Source organism: Haliaeetus albicilla, chromosome 23 (genome assembly GCF_947461875.1).
Source record: "Haliaeetus albicilla chromosome 23, bHalAlb1.1, whole genome shotgun sequence".
Taxonomy (NCBI): domain Eukaryota; kingdom Metazoa; phylum Chordata; class Aves; order Accipitriformes; family Accipitridae; genus Haliaeetus; species Haliaeetus albicilla.
The window spans coordinates 10,769,862-10,793,992 of record NC_091505.1 but is presented as its reverse complement, the minus strand read 5'-3'; the positions used below and the strand labels follow the sequence as shown (position 1 = coordinate 10,793,992).

The following is a 24,131-nucleotide window of genomic DNA, read 5'->3' as shown; positions in this document are numbered from 1 at the left end:
TGGTCTAGAGACCCATCAATTCAGAGGTTAGCTTAAGGCAATAAAATAGCCTAGGCAGCATGATTCCCATACTGTGAAGAGAGGACATATTCTAAGCGGGGTTTCAAGTCCGGATGGAGATAAGCCCAAGAGTGAGCAATAACATGGATCTACAGATGTATACGCTGCTGTAGCTGTGAGGGACTGTTGCAGAGACTGAACATACACTAATTGCATCCTCATCAAAGATAGGTTGTTCTTCGTGAGAGCTGCTCTGAGTGATCTCTGGGAAAACGATCAATTAGAAACTTTTTGCTCCCCTTTCATTTATTACATTTTCCATTTTTAAAAACACATTATATTTTCCATTGTTCTCTCATTTATAATTCACAGTCTGTAATTCTCATGAACAGTAATCCCATTATATTGTTGTCATTCTACAACTCTTCATTTTAAAAAAGTGCTTTTCAATGACACTATTATTTCTTCAGTTGACAACAATCACCTGTGTATTTGTTAACTACGAATTTAAAGAAAAGAAGTACTAGCTGATATTAAAGTACCATAATACTATGTGATAGTGTTTTGGACAGATCTGGACCAGTTAAATTTTATTCACATCCCCTCCCAGTAGTGTCCAGGCTTGAATATTCCTGTTCAGTGGTAATCTTTTTCATTCCTCTCCTTTCTCAAACTAACACTGACTTAGCACCTATTCCCCTATATAGGTGATGCTAATTGCTAGCATGCTTGCAGCAAATTGAGCCATATACCCCCCTTGGGACAGTCTGGGGTGGGGAATGACTTCTTCTCCCGCTGGTGAAAATTAGGACTGCTCACAGCTGCTAATTTCCACTGCAAGGAAAAAAGCAGGCAGGTTTTAATCAGAGGAGGGGGAAATGAGGGAAGAAGGCAGGCTCTGAGCCTCCCCAGGGTTATAGCAACTTCTCCACAAGGAAGGCACTGCAATGCTTTCTAACCCCAAAACAGAGCTAAACGTGCTGTAGCATGGCCCCTTTGCCCTGCTCCCCTTCCCAGCTCTCAGCCTCTCTCCCCCCTCATGGAGCGCTGTCTCATGGGGAAGGTTAGTTGCAACCTAGTGGGACCCTTATCTGAGCATCCACCTAAATGTCAGGGCTGGGAGAGCAAAGGGTAGACTGTATTTTTTTCCCCTATCATGATTGCCTGTTTTTCTGGACAGCAGAAATGATTGTAAATCACTGCAAGCTGCAAAGAGTCCAGACCACTCTATCCCACTCCCTAGGCAAGCATTTTATCACTAGGTTGTATTTTTTACAAATAGATACTATATATTATACTGAACACAGAGCACAGTAATCCCACTTCAAGCCCTGGCGAGAAGAGCAGTGTTGGAAACTTGGTGTAGGACACAAATTAGTCCCATATAACTTCCCATGCAGAAGGTTTCACTGGCTGCCTGCATCTGTGCTGGGCAATTCTGGCTCAGGAAGCGACAAGTCTTTTGGTTTAGGACTGCAGAATATGGATGATTTTTGTTTGCCGCCTTTGTGGCTTTCCCACTGCTCACAAAAGAAAGCCTTTATCTTTCAGTAAATGCACAGCTGAACTAATAGATTGTCAGGGATTCAGTGCAAAAGGACAGTTTACTGTTCAAGATAACTCTAAAGATTCGCAAGTGTAAGAGTCTGCAACAAAATGTAAAACATTTTAAATGTAATGCAGTGATTAACCATGGGCTTTCCATAATAATCATTGTTTAGCGAATGTATAAATAGAATAAAAGCAATATTGAAGCAAATGAACGACCTCTGACACAAAAAATGGCTTGCATTTCATATTACTTTACTTAAATCTCCCCTCCTTCCCCCACCAAACAGAAGCTTTATTGACAAAATGTGCTCTGGTAATTTAGTCTGCAGAATCTGCAGCTCTGGGAAAAAATGAATTATGGGTTCTATTTGTGAGATGAGGAATGGCATGTAATAACTTAATGAACTGGAAGTTTATTAGTTGTAAAAGAGAGAACTAATGGAATGCGTTGTCTATCAATCTTTTTTTTAACTCGAAAATGTGCAGGTGGGTAAGTGTAGCATCCTTTATGCATTTATTATCTTATTAATACAAATATGTGCTAGAATCTCAACAAGCTACAAAAATATATCTCAGCTTCTAATTTAATGTGTATTTCATTAGTCAGTTTTGGAGGCTCTATTCTAAACCCAAGTCATTAGAATTTCTACTCAGATATTTGGCCAGCAAAAAATTCACTTGAACACAGGAGCTACCACCTTCTATCATCTAAGGTTACAGCCCTCTGCTCCCTATACAGACTGTATTCATCAAAATCATGGAGTGAAATAAATGCACACAGAGTCATGATGACAGCCTCATTTCAATAGCTATTTATTGCTCTGTAGATACATAAATACAAAAAGACAGTAAGACAACGATTTTAACAAGAAACATGTAGAGAAACCAGTCGAACATAAAATGTAAGTATCAAAACCTTGGCTGTTAAAGAAGTTTTCTCCACTGTGTAAAGTACAGAGATTTACCTCAGCTACACTTTCACGTGGACCTATTTATTTTGCACAATTGAATGATTTGGCTCAAAGTATTTTGGATCATGATATGCATGTGTGAATATGCAGAATAATGACAATAATAAAGTAGCCTAAAATCTGTTAGGATGCTTATCCAGTCTCAGCTGATATTATGTCTTAACAACACAATGTAACAAATAGAATTTAGCCCTAAATAAATGCATAAAACATATGTGCAAGTAAAAAAAAAAACCCAACAGAGAGCAGGAAACTCAAAGTTCAGTCAATGCATATAAAGGTGTAAGTAGGACAAAGTAGTCAGGTTCTACTCTATCAGCCGCAATATTTCATGTGCTGCATAGTTCCTTGGGTAATTTTAATTTTAACCCTGCAATGGATTGATCAGTTTGCTTTGATTTTCTATTCCAGAGATAGAAATATGCAAGGAAGGAAAAACTGCATTAATTTATGCCTCTAGTAGGCTCCTGTGGGTGGGCTTTTTTTGGTTTATTGTTGTTTTTTCAAGTGGTGGCCAGTCTAGCAGCAGATGTCTTATGTATATTTAGCTGTTTAGAAGACCAGTCATAGCCATTCCACTTAATCAGGTCATAACATACTATTGACATATTAGACCAATTCAATACATTCGCTTTCTTTATCAATTTACATTTCATCTCAGAGGTCCAATACAATGGGATTTTGAACCATTTGTGCTGAGCACAATCGAAGGGCCAGTAATCCAATTATTTGATTTTCTTGCTGAAGAGAACAGAAGTGAGGGAAAGCCATCTTCCCCCTGCTCTAGCGAGTGAGCTGCAGGCCTGCATTCAGCTTTAAGCTTCCTGTGTAAAACATACCCCAAGGGCAGCAGAAGGCCACTTAAATACAGCTTGGAGGGCATAAGTGGACCATGGCTGTGGCACATTGGCTTTCTGCCCAGGAACAAATGCCAACCATTAGCATCAAAAGCTCATCCTGAAGCTCTCATACTGAAATTAAATGCCATCTATCAAATGAATAAACAATAATAAATTAAAGTAGCACAAGTAAATTAAAAAAAATAAACTGCGGTAATTTATACTGTGGATCATCTGTTCTGGATTGCTTTTCCAGACTGCACACCTTAGATTATCTTTCAGCTTTTTTTTTTCCACGATTGTATTTTTGCACATGCAAAATGGGCCTCAAAGCACAAATCAAATTTATTCATGGCCTACTCTACATGTTAATAAAAATAGTTTTAAATAGTGCTTGCTTTTCCGGTGCAAATAATTTTGTTTACTTCTGCTAGTCAGCAGAATCTGACCTATTTGGTACAGGTTGAGTATATGTGAATTGTATCTAAATAAGAATACAGACAACAACAATTAAGCATGCAAAAATATACCTTTAGATACCTCAGGTGGAACTGCACATTCTGGTTCAGGCATTCAAGGATAATTTCAGCAGGCTTCAGAATTTGGATAGCTGTGAAGTTAAAATGAATCAGTCCTTTTAAAGTGCTCACAGGAAAAGCAGACTGTATTCTGGAACAGATTTTTAAAAGGGGAATTTTCAGTAAGCAGAATTTAATTACCTAACTGGAATTTTGCCATGATGCCCTGGCTAAACCCTCACTTTTTGTGAAGAGAAAAAAAATCCCAAACTCGGGGATATGCTCTATCTGAACCATACCTATTATGGCAATAAATTCAGCCTTGGGCTGGGATGGGACGGTATTAAGAAGGAGAGCAAAAGGGAACATCTCACCTACCGATTATTAGTCCATTTCATGAAACAAGTTGACTCTTCCCAGGAACTTCTTTCCCAAAACTTCCTTAGGGTAGGAAATAATTGGCTATTAACCGGTGTATTCTTGACCCAAAGAATGGTGCAGAAGACATGCAAGACTTGTCTGGATTACATGGATAGATAAAAGAGAAATTGGAGTTGATACGTACTGACTGAGCCCACAGCTTTCTTGATGTTGCTAGTTGAGATTCGGAGGGTTCTACCTGCATTTGTACCAGGGCAAAAGACCTGAGGAAAAGAGCAGGCAGAAAATGGCAAAAGGAAAACAGAATGGCACAACTTTCTCCCTTTTCAGATTCCCCTCCCTCCGCCTGTTTGCCCTGCATTTAGCATCGGGCTGTGAAAAAGAAAGGCTGCCAGCTCCAAAGCATCATATTGCCAGCATAGTGGGCAGCCTGTCTCACCTCAAGGCAAAAGGTGTCCGCACACTAAGAAAAAAAATACGCAAAAATCTTACTTATCACCAATCCTGTACAGAGCCTTCTGAACAATTGATAGTTTCCTTTTTTTTACCCTTGTAAATGCGATCACCTGTAACCTCCCAAAACCTCTGCAGGTCCCTTGAGGGCTTCCCCAGAGCCCGGAGCGCTGGCAGCCGCCGTGCCAGGCAAAGCTGCTGCAGTGCAGACTCCAAATGCCACACGAGGAATGGCTGAGGATGCCGGCGTGTGCAGAGGCAGTTCCCATGCCCTGGAACGATGAAAACAAGTCGTTAGTATGCACCACGCAGCGCCGAAGGCTGAGCCCACTGCTAATGAGTGCTATGCGAAGGGCTCAGGTCATGGTTTTGCTAAATTCCATGCATGTGGTACACCTGTGAAACACAACACCAAAACGCAGCTCGGCTCGCGTTGCCCTCCAAGCGCAGCACATTGGAACCGAGGTGCTGGGGCAGGTGTCTCTGAGATATCTGCTCTGCGACATCGAATGGTTCATTAGGACTGGAAAGTGAAGAAGTCCTCATGGGGCTGGTAAGCCTGCGTTGCACCAGCTCTGCCGCTGGGGCAGGGGTCTCTGGGCAGGGTGCAACGCCTTAGTGCTGGTTCATAATGGTCCCCAGTAAGTGCCCGTACGCTACAGCACGCAGCATGGGGACAAACAGGAGGTATCGGAGGTCCTGGGCTGGGCTGGGATCTCGCTAGGATGACAGCAACGTGGTGCCCTAGTTCTGCGGCAGGGGACGGTCGGATGCCATGGAGGGCTGCCACGGATGGATCCAGCTCTTCGAGAAGGAGAGGTCAGGACAGCAAGGAAGGAGAGCTGCCCTTCATGTGAGAGGGCAACTGGGGTGCACGGAGCTGTGCCTTGGGACAGATGACGAGCCAGCTGACAGTTTATGGGTCGGGATTAGAAGGCAGCCCATGGTGGGTGACATTGTGGTGGGTCTCTGCTCCAGGCTACCTGATCAGGAAGAAGCAGATGATGCAAAAAAGTGGAAGAAGCCTCATGCTTACAGGCCATCAAGGGTCAGCACTGAAGCTACATCGAGTACTGCTAATGAAGCATCAGAACACATAGACACGTGCCACGAAATGCTCCTGGTAGATCCTAGTTTGGCTCTATCTACCTTAAAAGGTGGCTCTCATCCTCTGCATAAGCATTCTGCTGTCTTTCAGAGGGTGGTGTGTGCTACCTGTATAGCATAGACCTCCTCAGCAGTCTCCAAGAGGGTTTCTTTGTTGTCTTACATCCTGCCAGGGTGTTCTGCAGCAGAAAGCAAGTTTCTGGCCTCTCTGGCCTTATCCTGCTGATCACAGTTTGGTGTCCTGAATGTGTAATGCATACAAACAGGATGCATCGGCTGCAAATTCTGGGAAAGCATTTCTTTTCATATGGGCAAAAAGGAGGTTGTATGCGTAGGAAGTGTGTGTGCATACACCTGCTTTAAATAAAGCTCCCCCATGTTTCCAGGTTAGATTACACTCTATTTCCAAAGCTTTCACCTGACATATTGTGGTGGGCTGACCCAGGCTGGATGCCAGGTGCCCACCAAAGCCGTTCTATCACTCCCCTCCTCAGCTGGACAGGGGAGAGAAAATATAACAAAGGGCTCATGGGTTGAGATAAGGACAGGAGAGATCACTCACCAATTACTGTCATGAGCAAAACAGACTCAACTTGGGGAAAATTAACTCAATTTATTACAAATCAACCAGAGTAGGGTAACAAGAAATAAACCCAAATCTCAGAACACCTTCCCTCCACCCCTCCCTTCTTCCCAGGCACAACTTCACTCCCGGATTCTCTACCACCCCCCCCCAGTGGCGCAGGGGGATGGGGAATGGGGTTTACGGTCAGTTCATCACACGTTATCTCTGCTGCTCCTTCCTCCTCAGGAGGAGGACTCCTCACTCTTCCCCTGCTCCAGCGTGGGGTCCCTCCCATGGGAGACAGTCCGCCATGAACTGCTCCAACGTGGGCCCTTCCATGGGCTGCAGTCCTTCAGGCACAGACTGCTCCAGCGTGGGTCCCCCATGGGGTCACAGGTCCTGCCAGGAGCCTTCTCCAGTGTGGGCTCTCCATGGTGTCACTGCCTCCTTCAGGCATCCCCCTGCTCCGGCGTGGGGTCCTCCCCAGGCTGCAGGTGGAGATCTGCTCCCCCATGGACCTCCCTGGGCTGCAGGGGGACAGCCTGCCTCACCATGGTCTTCCCCACGGGCTGCAGGGGAATCTCTGCTCCGACGCCTGGAGCATCTCCTCCCCCTCCTTCTTCACTGACCTCGGGGTCTGCAGGGTTGTTCTCTCACATCTTTTCACTCCACTCTCCAGCTGCCATTTCTGTGCCAGCTGCAACTTTTTTTCCCTTCTTAAATCTGTTATCCCAGAGGTGTTACCACTATCGCTGATGGGCTTGGCCTTGGCCAGTGGTGGGTCTGTCTTGGAGCCGGCTGGCATTGGCTCTGTTGGACACAGAGGAAGCTTCTAGCACCTTCTCACAGAAGCCACCCCTGTAGCCCCCCTGCTACCAAAGCCTTGCCATGCAAACCCAATACACATATATCCCAGTGTCTGAATAGAAAGGGATTGGAAGAACTTTGCTGACTACCGTAAAAAGGAAAAATTACCTTAACATAGGTGTTTCAGTAGCTTACATGATGCATAAGTTCTCACCCTTATTGAGTGAAGGAGGCCTTCAGGATAGAGATAAGCAGTACTCAGCTGTAAGACAGTACATTTTCACTGGTGATGAAAGACAAGGCTGAAGCTTAATGGAGAAGAGTAGTATCATACCCAAAACTGTGCTTCCCCATTCCTACCTCTGTGGCAGGAATGTCTCTGATTTTGTGTTGTGGTTTAACCCCAGCCAGCAACTAAGCACCACGCAGCCACTCGCTCACTTCCCCTCCCACACCTCCAATGGGATGGGGAAGAGAATCGAAAAAAAAAAAAAGTAAAACTTGGGGGTTGAGATAAAGACAGTTTAATAGGACAGAAAGGAAGAAAATAATAATAATAACAATAATAATAATAATAATAATAATAAAAGAATTAGAATATATAAATCAAGTGATGCACAATGCAATTGCTTACCACTTGCTGACCAATGCCCAGTCAGTTCCTGAGCAGCAATCTGCCTCTCCCAGCCAACTCCCCCCAGTTTACATACTAGGCATGACATCACATAGTATGGAATATCTCTTTGGCCACTTTGGGTTGGGTCAGCTGTCCTGGCTGTGTCCCCTCCCAACTTCTTGTGCCCCTCCAGCCTTCTTGCTGGCTGGGCATGAGAAGCTGAAAAATCCTTGGCTTAGTATAAACACTGCTTAGCAACAAGTGAAAACATCAGTGTGTTATCAACATTCTTCTCATACTAGATCCAAAACATAACACTATACCAGCTACTAGGAAGAAAATTAACTCTATCCCAGCCAAAACTAGGATATTTTTGTTACAGTCAGAGTCCTCTATATCACAGAAGATGGCAGGCAGAGCCATTTTTGCCTCAGGATAGGAACAGTCTTTACATGCTCTTAAGGTGATGTGCTAATTTCCTCAGGATCTCTGAAAAGATCACGCAGCAATCAGAAAGTCCTGTGGTATGTTCTAGGGACGTGGGACCACTTCTAGAGAAATTGAGGGAGGAATTTTAAGATATTGGGAATTGCTAGCAAGAATGCAATTTAGCTGCAGGAGTCTTCCCTCCTCTGCTCTTTATAGCCTATAACTTCAAACAGAAATTAGGACCCTTAATTTGCTTTAAACTGTATGGCAAACTGTTTGGTGAGTGCCTCAGGACCTTGCCTCGCTACACTCTTACGCACACCTACATGATATCAATGCTTTGCTTATTCCGTATTTCAGTAACTTAATTATATGATGAATTCTCTCATGCTGCAAATTTATCTTCATTGAGCTAACTTTTGATCTCAGGCATTAACTCTGATCAGCACTAAGGCAGAGACAGTCTATCCAATTAGCAAGTGGCAGCCTCAGAAGCTCAGGACACAGCACCTCTGTTACTCTGCCTTCCAGGAGCTTTGACCTCAACAAACAAGCTTGATGAACCTAGCCATGGTATTTTGGCTGCCTACCTCAACTCATCTGCTTGGATGGCATTTTGCCTGTTAGCAAGGTAACATACTACTTTCAGGAGAGGCCAGAAAAGGATGGCTTTAGATCTGTAATGTCCTAAGCTCTGTTAAAATAGCTTTCTTCTGACACTGAGCAATTACATAAACCATCTTGATTTTTTCTCTATAAAAGTGACAAATTATCAAACACTGCCCTGTATGGAATCTGAACAACTTGTTTTCCAACATCACCAAAACCAAGTATATATTTCAAAGGAGATTGGTTTTGTGCTTTTTGCAGGCTGTTCTGATATTGATGACAACAACGAATCTCTCAATAGTCTCACTCAATAGTTACACTTGAGGCAACGGCCATCTTATTCTGTGTTTTCCCATGTCTAGAGCAAGGGGCATCTCAGCCATAGTCAAGGTTCCTAGGCACTGCACTGATACCAACTATAGCACTGCATTAAATGTCAAATAAGCCCAGCACTTTGTTTTGTTGGCAGTTCCAAAGCCACAGGGGGAATCCATGACTCAGTTTCCATTAAAAGCCACTAGTTAATTGTGAACACACCTACCACACTGCTTTGCACCTCCATTTAATCTGTGTGTATCGGTCTGTGTCAACAGATGCCTGTTTGCTTTGACGTGGCAGAACCCCAAAGCTATGCAAACAAGAATGCCAAGATTTGATAGTGTGCTGTAAGTTGCCTGAAATCAGTAACTTTCCAGATGTTCCTGGATGCCTGAGGATGTGTCAAGTGAGGCTGTGTTGAAGAACTCTTCGGTGACATCAGATGAGAAATGCCCAAGTGTGAAGGAAACACTGCAGCAGAACCACCTATTGACCCTGTTTGCAAGTTCTTTGTAGCTACTTGGCATTTGACTCTAAATATCCAAAGCAAAGCTGATCACCACACAGTATAGGGGACTGAAGTCTCATGTGCTCAGATGAGCCTTTCAATCTGCCTCTTTGGCACACCAAATCTGTGCTTGCAAAACATAGGCTAGAATGGAAAAGTGAAACTCACAGCTCTAGTAGTGGTCAAGATAATTTCTGAAGCTAAGCCTGATTGACTGTATGTCTGTATTCATTCAGCATCTCAAGTAGGTCATTAGCTCTGAAATCTATGGGTGATCATGTCAATAGAGCACTAGAACATCAACAAAAATGCAGGGACGTGTGTTCTTACATTAGCTTCCGCTTGCTTGCCTTTGCCCAGTTGGGAATAACCACATTGTGGCTTCGCGGGTCCTTAACAGGAGAATACATGCGGCTTAGTAATGGCAGAAGACTGGGTCACGCTGCCACTAGGGCCAGAGGAGTACAACAAAAGAAGCATTGGTATCTCCTGGTTTTCAACAGCCCAATATATACAAGAGAGAGAACAATCCTGTGACTGCCCTTCTGTTGTATGCTGTAGAGATCCTCAGTCTATGCCAAGAAACAAAGCAAAGTGCAGCATGTGTTAGCTCATAAACACCACGGACGTATCAGCTCACCTCAGCATCACACCAGGACAATTAGTTTCAGCACTGTTTTACACTGACATGGCTTCCAGTTCCAGCATTTGACTATTTCTGATAACCCTGGGATCTCCAAACTGGGCTCTTAAAATGGAGTTCACCCCATTTTTCTTTTGCATTCCCACAGCAGTCCCTCCTCTGTGCCTCTTCCAGTTTGACTACTTTTTTTTTTTTTTTTGTAACATGATTGATTGGAAGCCTATCTTGTCAGCCTCTGTTCAGTCCTGCTCTTGCCAGGCATTTTACATTCAATACAACAGATCTAAAACCTAGAGCTGAGATGAGAAGAAAGAGATCATAGGAACAGAAAAAAAGGATCAAGAAGAAAACCCTGTAATACATCGAGAACACTACTCTTTCATGACTGCAGTGTGTTGTATAGAACAGTAAAGAAGCCACAGACAACTGCTTTAATCTAACATGGAGCAAGGAACTTCATTAGGATAATGAAGGATTAGCTATATGATTGCTGAAATTACAGTGCCTTTCTTGAACTTGCTCAAGCCATGTCATGCCTGGATTATTGCTAAGAGTTTAGAGAACTGAGTACACCGTACTCTTCAAAGTGCTGTGGGGGAAAGGGCTGGAAGTGAATGTAACAGAAGGAAACCTGGAACGGGGAGGAGGAGTACAAATACAACTTTCCCCGTGCAAAATCAACTCAACTAAAATTGAGTAAAAGAACAAGATGATGTCTCCCTCCCACATTCCATTCCATTCTTCCTGTGTATTGACATAAGAAGGATAAACATGAAAAATAGCTCTATTTTCAGCCACGCAAAGATGAAAGAAGTTTGGGGATATATGCGAAAGAAGTTACAAGACTGACTCCAGTCAACAGTTTTGTACTGCCTCAAACCTTGCATGGTCTCCTACAAGGGGACTGGCTCTGCTGGCAGTGTTAGACAGGCTTTGAGAGCCCTCTTGGGGGGCATAGAAGTGATTTTTCTACTGGCACATAGGCAGGTCACTTAACTATTGTTTCTATATTGATACAGGAACCATGTTTTCATGCAGTCAAAGGCAACCTTCCAAACACAGTTGAAAAGAAGATGATTTACCTTTCTGAATCAACAGTAGGGTCCACAGCAGGTACATAATGGAAGCCTGAAAAAAACCTTGGTTGCTGAAACTGCCACCCCCACCAAAGAATTTTTGAATGGTCATGCCCTGAACTATTCCTTCCTTCATTTTCTAAACACAATGAAGCCAACTGAAAACCAAATTCTCATTTAGTGCCTAAGCAGTGAATAATGTTAGCACTCAGTTAAACATAAATAAAGATTAACCGCATGGCTCATATTAATATAGAGGAAGATCTGATGCATAAATTTTAACACAATGTACCAGCACTGTGTTCAGTTCATTTTTGTTTAAAATAAGAATTGGTAAAATCTGTCTATCAAAAAGGTTTTTAATAAACTCAAAAGTACATGGTATTTTTCCCATAAAAGGAAAAGTGTATATGAATGCACCAACAGAGATGAAAGTAATTAAAAAGGCTCTTAAAAATAGGATAAAAGATAGGGAAAACAACTTCAGTTAATTCTCCTTTTCAGGATCTAATTAACCTTAAAAACTGTGAGTCTCCAGCCTTTCCCATGCATTTCAATGCAATGGAGAGTATCGCTTGCTACAAACTATAGGTCTGATTTAATGGAGTTTCGATTGAGGATAGAGACAGAAGAGTCAGTCTGTGGTACCCTCTCTTCACACTGAAAAGTGTCCAATTCCAAAGGCAAATGCACTCAGCTCAGTCATCCCAATTAAAGTGTCGGCTGCTATTCAGCATAAGCAAAGATAGCACAAAGAATGCAAAAGAATCAGCCATTACAGCTTATTTACAAAGGCAGCACAGAAATTGATGTTGGCTAGGGGCAGCAAAGGAAAACACATGTTATTTAAACAAACAGATGTACATACGTACACATACATATTTACACATACAGAGCTCCCCCACACACATATATCACATAATAAAATCATAGAAAAAGGAGAAAAAAAACTTTGCTCTCTTTAGGTCATTCTCTGGAATCTTTTGTCTGTATGAAAATAAGCAGAACTACAGCTGAAGCTGCAGTATCTCGCTGTTGAAGCAGCATCTTCTTGCTGCAAGTAAAAAGTGTTAAAAATAAATACATTTTCAAGGACCATTTTTTTCATGGGTGTCTATAACAACTCATCTAGTATGCGCAGCACACATAAACCCTGCTTTTACGCTGATGTCAGCCTGCCGTAACCCCTCATGCCTCTAGAGGAATTCGTGTGCTGCGATCAGGATCCAGCCCAACACCGACCGGGTCATACCCTGCAGTGGTGCCAGGCACAGATCTCCTACTGACATCTCTGGAGGTTTTGCATCACTGCTAGTGGCAGCCCGTTAAATTCAGGTCAAGTCACCTGAAATGCTCCAGCTTCCTTGTTTCCCAAATGCCTATCAGTTACTACAGTTTTATCAGAAAGAATGAGAGAGACAGAGAGAGTTCCCTGCCAAAGGTTATCTCCAAGTTCATACTGTGTGTCCTTACTCTGCCACATCCAATAAATCGTTAACACCGTCTGCTCCAAGCAGGCTTCCCTGGGACCGGTTTTGTGAGGCCAGCATGAATTTGTGCAGGCTGCTGCTACGTGGAGGACAAGGTGGGCTGGCACCACAGCTCTTTGTGGACAGGGCCAGCCTTCAGATGTTTGTGAAACGATCTTTCAAAGTTCAGCTTTCAACTGCTACTGTTGTTTTCAAGAACAAAAGAGACACGGGCAATCGGAGTCTGCTCAGCAAGAGCCCAGCTCGCCCAGAGCAGCGGGCACCTCCCCAAAGTCCTCTCTGGTGGCTTGAAACACCCCGGCGAAGGGCGAGGGATGCTCTGCTCCTCTCAGCCTCCCTGAAGAGCACCAGTACTGGCGCTGGGGCCTGCTGAAGGAACCATCCCAGGCGTTTTGGACGAGATGGATGCTTATGCTCACACTGAAGGAGCTTCAACCACTTCTGACCCATGGGGATCAAAATTACTGGGGGGGGGGGGGGGGCTGCAGTGTAATGCTGTGGCCTCCCAGTAGTGGGGGTGAAGGTAATTTCTGACTCCTCTTCGAGAGGAAATTCACTCCCAAAAGCTAACACAAGACTGATAAAGCCCTTCTTAAGCCCTCAAAGACCCACCTCAATTTCCTATGCAACAGTTGGCATGGGTTTACACTACATGGGAATAAGCTGGTACATAGCCCATGCTCTTGTACTCAGCACAGTAATGGACTTTGCACGCTCTTAACCCTTTGTAAAGCCAGATGACCCAGGCTAGCAGCAGCAGGATGCCATCCTGAAGCGTAATCATTTTATAGCTTCTACTTATTTTTTGGAACATCAAAATTTATGACAATCACTAAAGCAGATTGATTAAACCCTAAGCATAAACACACAATGATAGAGAAGTTGTTTTGCTGTCATTCCAAGGAAGCATCTATTTGCAAAGTACGCGGCAATATCAAAGAGCTCTCTATTGATTAAACTTTGAAAATAAAATTGCACCACTTATCATATGCTGTTTGCAGAAATGCCAATCATTATAATACTCACATAAGCATACTGTGTCTTCCCCATGAACTCGTTAAATTTATTACTGAGACTCTATCCTGAGCTGCCTACATATGGAAAAAACATCTTTCAGATAACACATTAACATTTATAACCAGTATTTAAAGCTGTGCATGGTGTCATCTCAAAAGATAAGGGTCTTGTCAGCATTTCCAGTATAAGCCTCATTTCAGGGGATGGAGGGAGGGAGGGAGTAGCAATACTGTATTTCAGCTATTTTAAATGACACCAGCGAGAAGCCTGCCATACAAGTTGTCAATCTAATTGCACCTATCTTTCAGAGACAGGTGTATCTTTCACCTCCACATTCAGTTTAAAAAATAGTGAAATTCTCAGTACATCATTGTAAACTACCTGGCAAGTGCTATCATTCTGCTTGTACATACAGTACCCCGCACAATTATAATTCTAGATCTAAACCTTCATATTACAAAAGCTTATAAGGTATGGAGCAAAAATGATACGAACATTTTCGTACAGGTATACTTGCACTCTACAGAAGAAAGAAAGAGATAAGCAAAACAATAGCTAACAATACAACAATGAGGGCTTGGTCCATGACTTGTTATCAGATGTTCCTGCAGTATCAAAATGCTAATAATACTGAGTACAAAAGTTAATGACAAAAAGGGTAAAAAGATAACAACTGAAAAAGTTTTGGGGGTGAGAAATTTGTAGGTGCAATGCATCTGCCTTTAAGCCCAATTCCACTACAGATACAGCATAATCTGTGATTTGCAAAATGAGACCCATTAGCTGTTGATGTTAAAGTATTCTGCCAAACGAAAAGATATTTGTATTAATAAAAAAAATAAAAAATAAAAAATAAACAAGCAGTTGTCATAAGGAAAGAGAGGCTTCAGAAAGCCACAACAGCTCTAAAAAAAGAAAGTAATTCAATGCTTATACTTGAGATGATCAGGACCGCTATCCAGTTCATAGCCAAATAGCAATAAAGGAATGATCTCATCCCTATGTAATTCCAAGTACATCAGTATCACCAGCTTGAAATAACAAAGCCAAACACCTCTCTCTGCAAAAGCAACAAGATTTCTAGTTATAAAGCTCAAATGCTAACCAGTGTAGTGGCTGCAAAGCAAAAATACTCTGGAGCAAATATGCGCACAAATACTGGTTGTGCCCGCAGTTTTCAAGATTCCAAGCCAGAGTTGATTACCAAAGCTGACTGAGCTGTCCTCTTCTCTTACCAGCTTCAGTTGCTGCTCAGTCATGAAGTGGATATTAAAATCTCCTGCTGTGCAAAGGATTTTATTGCTTTACAGGAAGAAGACAGATTGATGGTAAAAAAAGATGCCATATAAAGGATGGGCAGTTACTCATAAATTATATGCTTTGTAATGGAAATAAATGCCACAAGTGTTACGGAATGCATACACACACTTTAGATTGAGGCCAAATGCTCACTCCCTCTTGCCAAAGCTGTTCCACACCACGTGGAATCTAATGGACTAGAAAGACACCACACAAGGAACAAGATCTCCCATGTGCGGCAGTTAGGACACACACTATCCACTGACTATTCAGCTGATTCAGGTGTTCCTTGGCATCCCCTGGAATTTAGGCTAGAAGGGAGATGACTAAATACCTTTAGTATCCTGGACCACGATGACTACAATATAAAGCAGAAGTATTATTGTAACTTTTTCCCTTCCTGTTGTCCTTTCAGTTAATGTGCCATGTTTGGCACATCCCTGCTTTGCTTTGAAATAAGTCAATCAACACAGAGGTGGCTCTAAGGATGCCCAGGAAAACAACTTCAAGCCCGGGCAAACTGTAATATTAAAAATTGAGATACCAAGCAATTTTAAGCACCATCAGAATTTGATCACTGTCAACAGGGGACGAGATTCTGAGTATGCCTGTTTTCTACCTGAGCACCTAAATGTCACCATAAAATGTCATATTAGGTACTCAAGATTTGTGTGTGTTTGTGTGTAACTCCCCAGAGTAGAAGTCAGCTGAAATCCCGGCCCCATGAAGTCAAAGGGACATTTGTCAGCGGCTGAAGTCTGGGTCAGGATTTTATGTATGTTTGTATTGTGCTTTGTGCAATAACAACTCAGGGAGCTACTTCAGATGCCAAATAAATTTTAAGGTTTCCCTGGAGTTTGGAATTCTTTATTCTAAGTGATTCTCCCCAACATATTAATGCAACCACCATTCTCATAAGTTCTAATTGTCTCATCAATTTCTTTTCATGACACTTTGAGTTATACATCACGCTTCAAAGTCATTATTTGTAACCGACCAGCCTCCACAAAGAGAAATATTATAGGGTATTTTTCAGGTAAATGATTACTGCTCAGAGACAGCAAAGTTTCTGGCTAAAGTGATGTGGAAAACACTGCAGGAAAGCAGAGAATATTTTTCTTCAGTCAAAAAAAGGAGTCCTTAATTCTCAGAGACTTAACTTTTCTATCCTTGGAAAATCAGAACAGAAACTATTTCTTCCTAAAAGCTACATCACTGTTCTTTTGGTTGTTGTTGTTATTGTTCTGACTTATTATACCCCCTTTTCAGGATAAACTGCTTGCTTTTTCAGTGTAATTTCTTCTTTCCTATCAACTCAAGGTGGCTTCTTGGCCTGCACTGTCTTGAGTGACTAGCCATAAATTAGCTTCTCCTTTGACACCAAAAGCCACCATCTCAGTCCAGCAACCTCTTTTGCAACTGCATAACTTCACACAGTGAAGTACCCGCATTGAGCCTATGCAGAAACAAGATCTTGAAACAGCTCTGCAAATAATGGTGTCTGATCTGAAGTGAAAACCTTTTCAACCCATAGGGCTATTCCAATCCATTATTACTTGATATCTCAGAAGCCTGCAAACAACAAGGCAAATGCTTGCGAATATGTGCCCCTCTCTGCTCCTGACAGGCAGCTGGGTGAGCAGCCAAAACACAAATTTTCAGTTTTGAGCCAAGGTCTGATGTGGACATTTCTGATAGCTAACAGTGGATGACTGTGGGGGGTTGACCTTGGCTGAACACCAGGTGCCCACCAGGCTGCTCTATTGCTGCCCTCCTCAGCAGGATGGGGGGTGGGGTGGGGGTGGAGGAAATAAGATGGAAAAAAACTTGAGGGTCAAGATAAAGGCAGTTTAATAAAGCAAAAGCAAAGGCCGCACATAGAAGCAAAGGAAAACAAAAGATTTATTCTCTACTTCCCATCAGCAGGCGATGTCCAGCCACTTCCCAGGAAGTAGGGCTTCAATAGGTGTAGCAGTTCCTCTGGAAGACAAACATTGTAATAACAAATGCTCCCACTCCTCCTCCTTTGCCTTAGCTTTCATTGCTGAGCAGATGTCCTATGGTATGGAATTTCCCTTTGGTCAGCTTGGGTCAGCTGTCCTGGCTATGTCCCCTCCCAAGATCTTGCCCAATCTCAGCCTACTGGTGAGGGGGGAATGTTGGAGAGACAGCCTTGATGCTGTGGGAGCACTGCTCAGCAGCAGCCAAAACACTGGTATGTTAGCAATATCTTTCTAGCTACCAATACAGAGCACAGCACTACGAGGGCTGCTAGGGTGAAAATTAACTTCATCTCAGCCAGACCTAATATAATGAGGCCAGGCTGCAACCTTTCTTCTGGTTGGGGCAATTCTCAGTCACTTACATCTGCTGAAGAAGTGGAAAAACTAAAAACCTTAATGGCCACTGCCTTTCATCAAATCTGGTTCAAAATATTTGTGAAGGAAGGGGACCTTGACTGAGAGCCAGACATATACACATATTGTGCCCATACGTAAAGCACAATTACATTTCTGTTAGAAACCAGGTGGAAAACACAAAAGCCAACGACTGCCCAAATTTTTCTTCAGTTGGCAACTTCACAAACATCTCATGGAATGAACTTAATGGAAGGAATTTTTGGGGACACATAGAGTCTGAAAAAATACTGGGGTTTTTTCTTCTACTCATCTCATTTTTTGTGGAGCAAAACCAGAAATATGTGACCTCTGTGCATAATGACAACTCAATGACACGGCTCTCATTCTGAATGTGGAATATGAAATGCTCACTGTGAACTGCTCAAAAATAATCCTCGGGCCATGATTATTCATAGAAATTATTTGGTGAGTAATTTCAATTAAATAAATTCAAAGAATCAAGAAAAAGAGGCTAAACTAATAGAATGCATTATTGATGATGAATAATTCATTTGGAGGATCTTTCCCCCCTACACCATTGCAGAAAGCGAGCTCAAGGCATAGGGCACTGGAGTGCCACTTACGCCCTGTTTTGAGGTCTTAACTGGGGGCTTTCATGATGAATCACTCCGGGCTGGCTCTCTGCCCAGGACTGAATTTCACCCATTGCTCCTGCTCCTCACATATTGCTAGATATGTCATGAGCACAGTGGGATTTGGATTCTTTCAACTTTACTGCCATAAAAATAATGACATGGAGAGATTTCATTATGTTTCTTTTGCTACTAATAAATAAAGGGAAGAAACCTCTTGCATCAACCCACCAGACTTTCAACAGTGAACATTCATCATACCCATACATCAACTGCATTATGCAAATATAAGCCCCATTACTAAGGCATGTCCATTCAGTAGAGCAAGAAGACCTGATAATTTCAACAAGACTCTGAATTACTAAAAACACTTGTGTGCACTTGTGCTTGCATGATGGGACATTTCCAGTTAAAAACATTCACAGTATGTAACACATAGATTATGACAGAGGAAATCTGAAAAATTCACTTATAAATGGTAGTGGTAAATATTACTGTAGACATTCGCCCATTCAAAATGAAAGGAACGATAAATCCATTGCTGTTTTAAGGATAGAAAAAAACTTTTTTTGTTTTGTTCTTGATGCTCAGCAATATCATCACAGAGTATCTATCATCAGGAAGATTCATCTCAGTGTTCTTATCAGAAAAAAGACCCATTGACATGATGAAACAAAGCACTTTCAAAAATATTTAACCCACTCAATAAGACCTAAGTGCGTGCTTTTAAGTTAAACATTTGTTCAAAGATCTGATCCAAATCCCATTGAAATCAGTAGGAGTCCTTCCACTGACACCAAAGGGCTTTGGATCAGACATACTACTTTGCTGAATAGGATGAACACATCCATAAATATCAACTGTCTTACAGTATTTTGCTGCATCTTATGCTAAAAGGTGTGTGTGTACAAGGGGAGGGGAGATTTGTTCTTCTGTGCAAGAAAGAAAAAAAATTGGGCTAAAGCTAAAATAAAGTGCAGTCTTAATTACATAGTGGTGAGTCTGTCAGCCTCCCCAGTGCACAGGCTACCTAGGATGCTTTCTGACAGAAACCCAATATTGCTGGTATTATAACTCACAAAATATGCTTCTTATTTTTAAGAAAGTTAGGATTCCACATTAATGATACAAATCATCAGAAACTGACGGTTTCACTGCTGCGTTTTCCACAACCAGTGTAAAGTCATGCTGTGCTGTTACAAAACAGGTTACCCCAGATATACTGAAACACATCGTGGTGAAGTCTCTTTGCAGAAAATTATGTTGTAATTAGGTAACGGGTCTCAAAAATGTGTACCCTTGGCCAGGGTCTGAGTCCTTGCAGGAAGCAGCAACTGAGGGAAGAATTACAAAGCATGTTGATTTTAAGTCATAGTTCATTAAATTCTTTTATTTATAGAGGAGGTTTCATGAAGTGTCAGTAAACAATATTCTGAAGTAGCCCATGGCTCTTCATATGCTTGAATGGTTGGGGGAAATGGAGCTAAAAAATGCATCTGGAAACCAATGAAATTCATTACAGGTAATAGCAGAGGCAATTCCTGACTGCCAGCAAAAAGCAACTCAGTAGACACCAGACACTCAGAAGGCCCCGTCACTCAGGACTGCCCCTCTGCCCACAGACTGGTGCATCCACTGGCTCTCCTTCCACGGAGACCTCCCCACACACCTCTCCCTCCTCTGCCTCTCTTGGGCACGCACTGCACCAGTTCGCTGCTGCTGGGCAGCGTGGGTGAGCAGGGATGGACGCCAGGGCCGTGGAGGGCAGAGCCTGCCAGCTCCTTCCTCCCTTTCATGCTCTCACCCTCCTTCACCCATCCCTTGCCCAAAGAAAGCAAGTGAAAGCTGGAGCCTCCTCTTTCACCCTCTCCTTTACAGCATACTTTCCAGGGCTGCTGGATGAGATAAAACCTTGCATTACAAGTAACAATTATTTTGCACACTGCTCACTGCTAAATCTGGAAACTGTTTATTTCCTTAATAATTACTTTTAAGTGAGGCACAAAAATATCCCACTTACAGTACAGGAAAGATTCCAAAAATGTACGTACTGACAGAGGGAGAATGTCTCCAGCTACAAATAGGTACTCATACACACACACAGGCATACAGAGAAATATCCCCTTGGAAAGCAAGAATATAGAGTACTCGTTGAATAGTAAAGATGATTATCTCAGAACCCTAAAAGCTGACATGGAGTAGGCATCTCATATTATGCAGTTCAGGATCACAGGATGAGGAACACATGAGATCACTACATACGTAAATTTGCAAATTCCTATTGTTCTACCACATTAGTCATCATGTTTTGTTCACAAAAATCAATACTGGCATCTGTTTATAATACAGGAATAAATCCCTCCTCACACACCACCAGCACCCAGGCTACCTTGATAGTTTCTAATGATCAGTAAAACTTAAATCCTGCCCTCCATCCAATTCATAGAGATTTTTGCTTAGTTTCTTGCTGCATTCTTTTCTTTATTTCATGAGACTTGGTGGATATATTTGCTCCTTCTTCATTTATATACAGAGAAACAGAAACAGATAAACTGGTAGGTAAAGATGCATAAGTAGTGTTTAGCATCCATTTGCAGATAGAATGTGGAAAAAGAAAATGATCTCCACATTTCCAGTCTTATTCTGCTCCTTGATATTTACTCTCACAGAAGGACAACAGCATGATGTGCACTAGGCAGGAAGGGTAATGATCTGTGCCAAAATTTACGTGCTCATGCTTCATGCCGTGGTCTGGCTTTTTTTTCCCTGCCAGCAGCCAGATAAAGTGGTGGCTTTAGGACCATGCAGGAGCCAAGAGCTGCTCTGGTGGATGTACCAGCACAGGACTAACACAGACTATTTGAAGTTGGTTAAGGCTGCTATCAGGCAAGTGTTTAGTCCATACTTGCTCTGCAGAAGTCTGGGAGTGGCCCCACAGGAAACAGGTATGGGATAATTAAGGGCTCTTAAGCCAGCAGACAAGGACATTACAAGGATAAAAATTTCAAACTGAAAGTAGCCAGATCCAGAGTTGTACAGAAAGCACAATTTTTTACTTGTGGGAGATGAATGCTATTGGAGCAATTTACCAAACATTATGGCAGATTTTCATCACAGGCAAGTGCTAAAATATGCCTGGATATGTTACTGGTTTTTTCAGTTTTTTGTTTTTATTTTTCTTTTTCCTAGGAAGTATGATCTAGGTTAAACAGGAATTAATTCCAATTTAGCTGATGGCCTGGGTTATGCAAGATCCAAAAGCCACAATGGTTCTATTAAGCCTTATAATCTGTGAATCTGTAAGTTTATGAATGTGTACTCAGACTTCATAACTTTGCTCCAAAAAGGAGGATGAGGGAATACAGCAAAGTATTTGGGAAAAAAAGAAACCTTGACAATGCTTACAAATCAGGCGTAACCTTGAGTTTTCCCAAACCCTCACAGGCTGCTGTATCAACCTGCCTCCTGGCCTTCCATTCCTGGAGGCTCCCAGGTAGTCACAGCCTGAAAATGTTCCCGCATTCAACATGCCAAATAAAAAGGCAGTAAAACAGGTGGGGAAAAAAAGCTGTTCTTTTATACTCCATGTTTTTAATTGAAGGGATTATAAAACACTTCAGGCATGCTGAGAAATCATGACTTTGTTCCTAAATAAAAAGCTGTAGCTATTTTTTTTTAAATCCTTGTTCCTCCTCCTACAACAGTGGTTATTATATGCATGCATTTGCAGTGTAATAGAATCAGTATCATCTCTGTGTCTTATTACTGTTGCAATCCCCTAACATGCTGTTCCTTCCATCCCACATGAATCTGGTAATTACTGCTGAGGCATGCCGTGCGTACACTTTCCCTTCCAAGGCAGCATCAGCAGTTACCACAAACACATTTCCTCCGTACTAGTAAACACAGGCAAGTGGGACAGTATATGCTGCCCCATGAGCCAATTCCAGGACATGATGCCTGCTCACCAGAAAGCTGCACGTCACTGAAACTCACGGACATGAAACAAATGTGTGCTGTGAGATGAGAGAAAAACGCATTGGACTTACTTCTGCCTTCAGCTTTTGCTGTGTGTCGGAGCGAGCCCTGTGAGTGCTGGCAACGCTGTGCGGGGCTGCTCAGGTGAGAGGCGTTGAAGGTAGGTTACAGGAACGTGTGTGTGTCTTTGTGCGTGTGTCAGTGTGGGCAGGTGTGTGTATGAATATGCTCCCTTCAGAAAAACAAAACAAAAAAATCAAGCTGGGTCTACTTTTACCTTCTCTTTTTAGGCTCATGCCCCTAGACTGTGCTAGAAAGCTCTGAAAATAAGATTTGCTATGTTCTGTAACGAGTCCAATTTTGCTCCCCAAACACCATACTCTAACGTTTAAAGCAGAAAACAAGCAAAAAAATTTTGCAGAATAATAATCTGGCTGCTGGTGTATTAGTGTTGTAAAACCCCAGATCTGCTACACACATCTTTCCTGATCTTGGCAATTTTTGCTCCAGAGTTTAGCTGGATAAAGAGAGTTAGAAATGGAGCAGCTCTGAGTGCATTTCAGAATCCCAACCTAGTTGAAATTCATGCAGCACCACATCAAAAACATGCTCCAATGTGGCACGCTCTTGCTTTTTCCACAACCTCTCCAAATTTTAGATAGGGAAGTTGCAGCTACTCCAGTCCCGAATGCAAACTCCAGCACTATTCCTGCCCAGTAGCACCACAAAGGCATCTGTGCCGGCAGCTGCAGGAAGCTACATTTTCGGATCTCAAGCCCCCCATAAGAACAGACAATACATTTTGGCTGCTCCTAAAATGTGGGCTCTGATACTTAATGGCCGACGAATAACACGAGATGACAGTACCACTTTTGCCAAGCCCAGCACTCTTTTGGCAGCAAACCTCTACGTTCTAAGGACTAAGTGAAGTGTGAATAGTTCCCTATAAGGATCTGGTAGTAACGCACCCTGCCATATTAGCACTTTAAAAAATCATTGTGGAGCGTCTCTTTTTTTTGTTTGCCCAGTGTGAACCCAAAGTTTTACCTTCCGAGACAGAGATCGTGAGCAGCCATCCTTTCCCATCAAACAGATGTGCGCCCAGCGCACGGCGCTTAGGCGAAGTCACAATAACGCGCATCCAACATCTTGCCTTTTTAAAGGCAGCCAAACGCTCTACCATAACATCGCGATTTGGCAGCGGGACCAGTCTAGCCAGTGTGAATGATCACCTTAGCTGTGGCCTTAGCTGCTCAGCGCTCGGGGCGGCTTTCCAGAGCGTGTAGGGGCTGAGGCACACGGCTGCCGTGACCTGCCAGCCCACTTCGGCGGAAAGCCTCCAACTTCTCCACGCGTGTGTGGAAATCGCCAACGGCGCCGGACGAGAGCTCGCCACGGCAATTTGGGAAAGAGGAGCCGCTGCAGCCGCAACGGGGGGGGTGAAGAGATGCTGATGCCGGGTCCGGGTTTTGCAGCACCCCCTGCTCCCAGAGCCAGATCGTGCGCGTGGGGTGCGTGTGTGTGGGGTGTGTACGTGTGTGTGTGTGGGGGGGGTGTTTGTTTGTATGTGTATGTGTGTGTGTGTGTGTGTGTGCGGTGCGTGCGCGCTCGCCGGCTGGCTTGTGCCGGAGAAGCCGCTTGACTCGCTCTCGGTTTTGAGGGCACGGATTTAGGGACTTCGGGGCCAAAAAAAAATTCTCCGGACCCAGGTAAATCCGCTTGTTACCTGCTTCCACTCCCCGGCTCCCCAGTCCCCGCGCTGTCCTGGCCGCGGCGCGGCTGCAGGTGCTGGCAGAGCGCTCCCGCGATGCGCAGCCGAGCCGGGAGCGGAGCCGGATACCGGGGGGGTGGGGGAACGGACGGACTCCGGTGAGGGGGGGGGAAACACGGGACCGGGGAAGGGGGGGGTGGGAAAAAGGCGTCCCCCCCGCCCCCGGCGTGACGTCAGCGCGGCTCCGTGCGGG

The 24,131-nt window shown here is 43.3% G+C and overlaps 1 long non-coding RNA gene across 1 annotated transcript; it reads right to left on the bottom strand.

Annotated features, from left to right (window-relative positions):
- Positions 1–2,340: 2,340 nt before the first annotated feature.
- LOC138690719 (uncharacterized) lies at positions 2,341–23,997 on the bottom strand. The gene is made up of 2 exons (XR_011329494.1): positions 23,894–23,997; positions 2,341–4,985 (listed from the first exon to the last, which is right to left on the bottom strand). It is a non-coding gene; the product is annotated as an uncharacterized lncRNA (long non-coding RNA).
- Between the last annotated feature and the right edge of the window lie 134 nt (positions 23,998–24,131).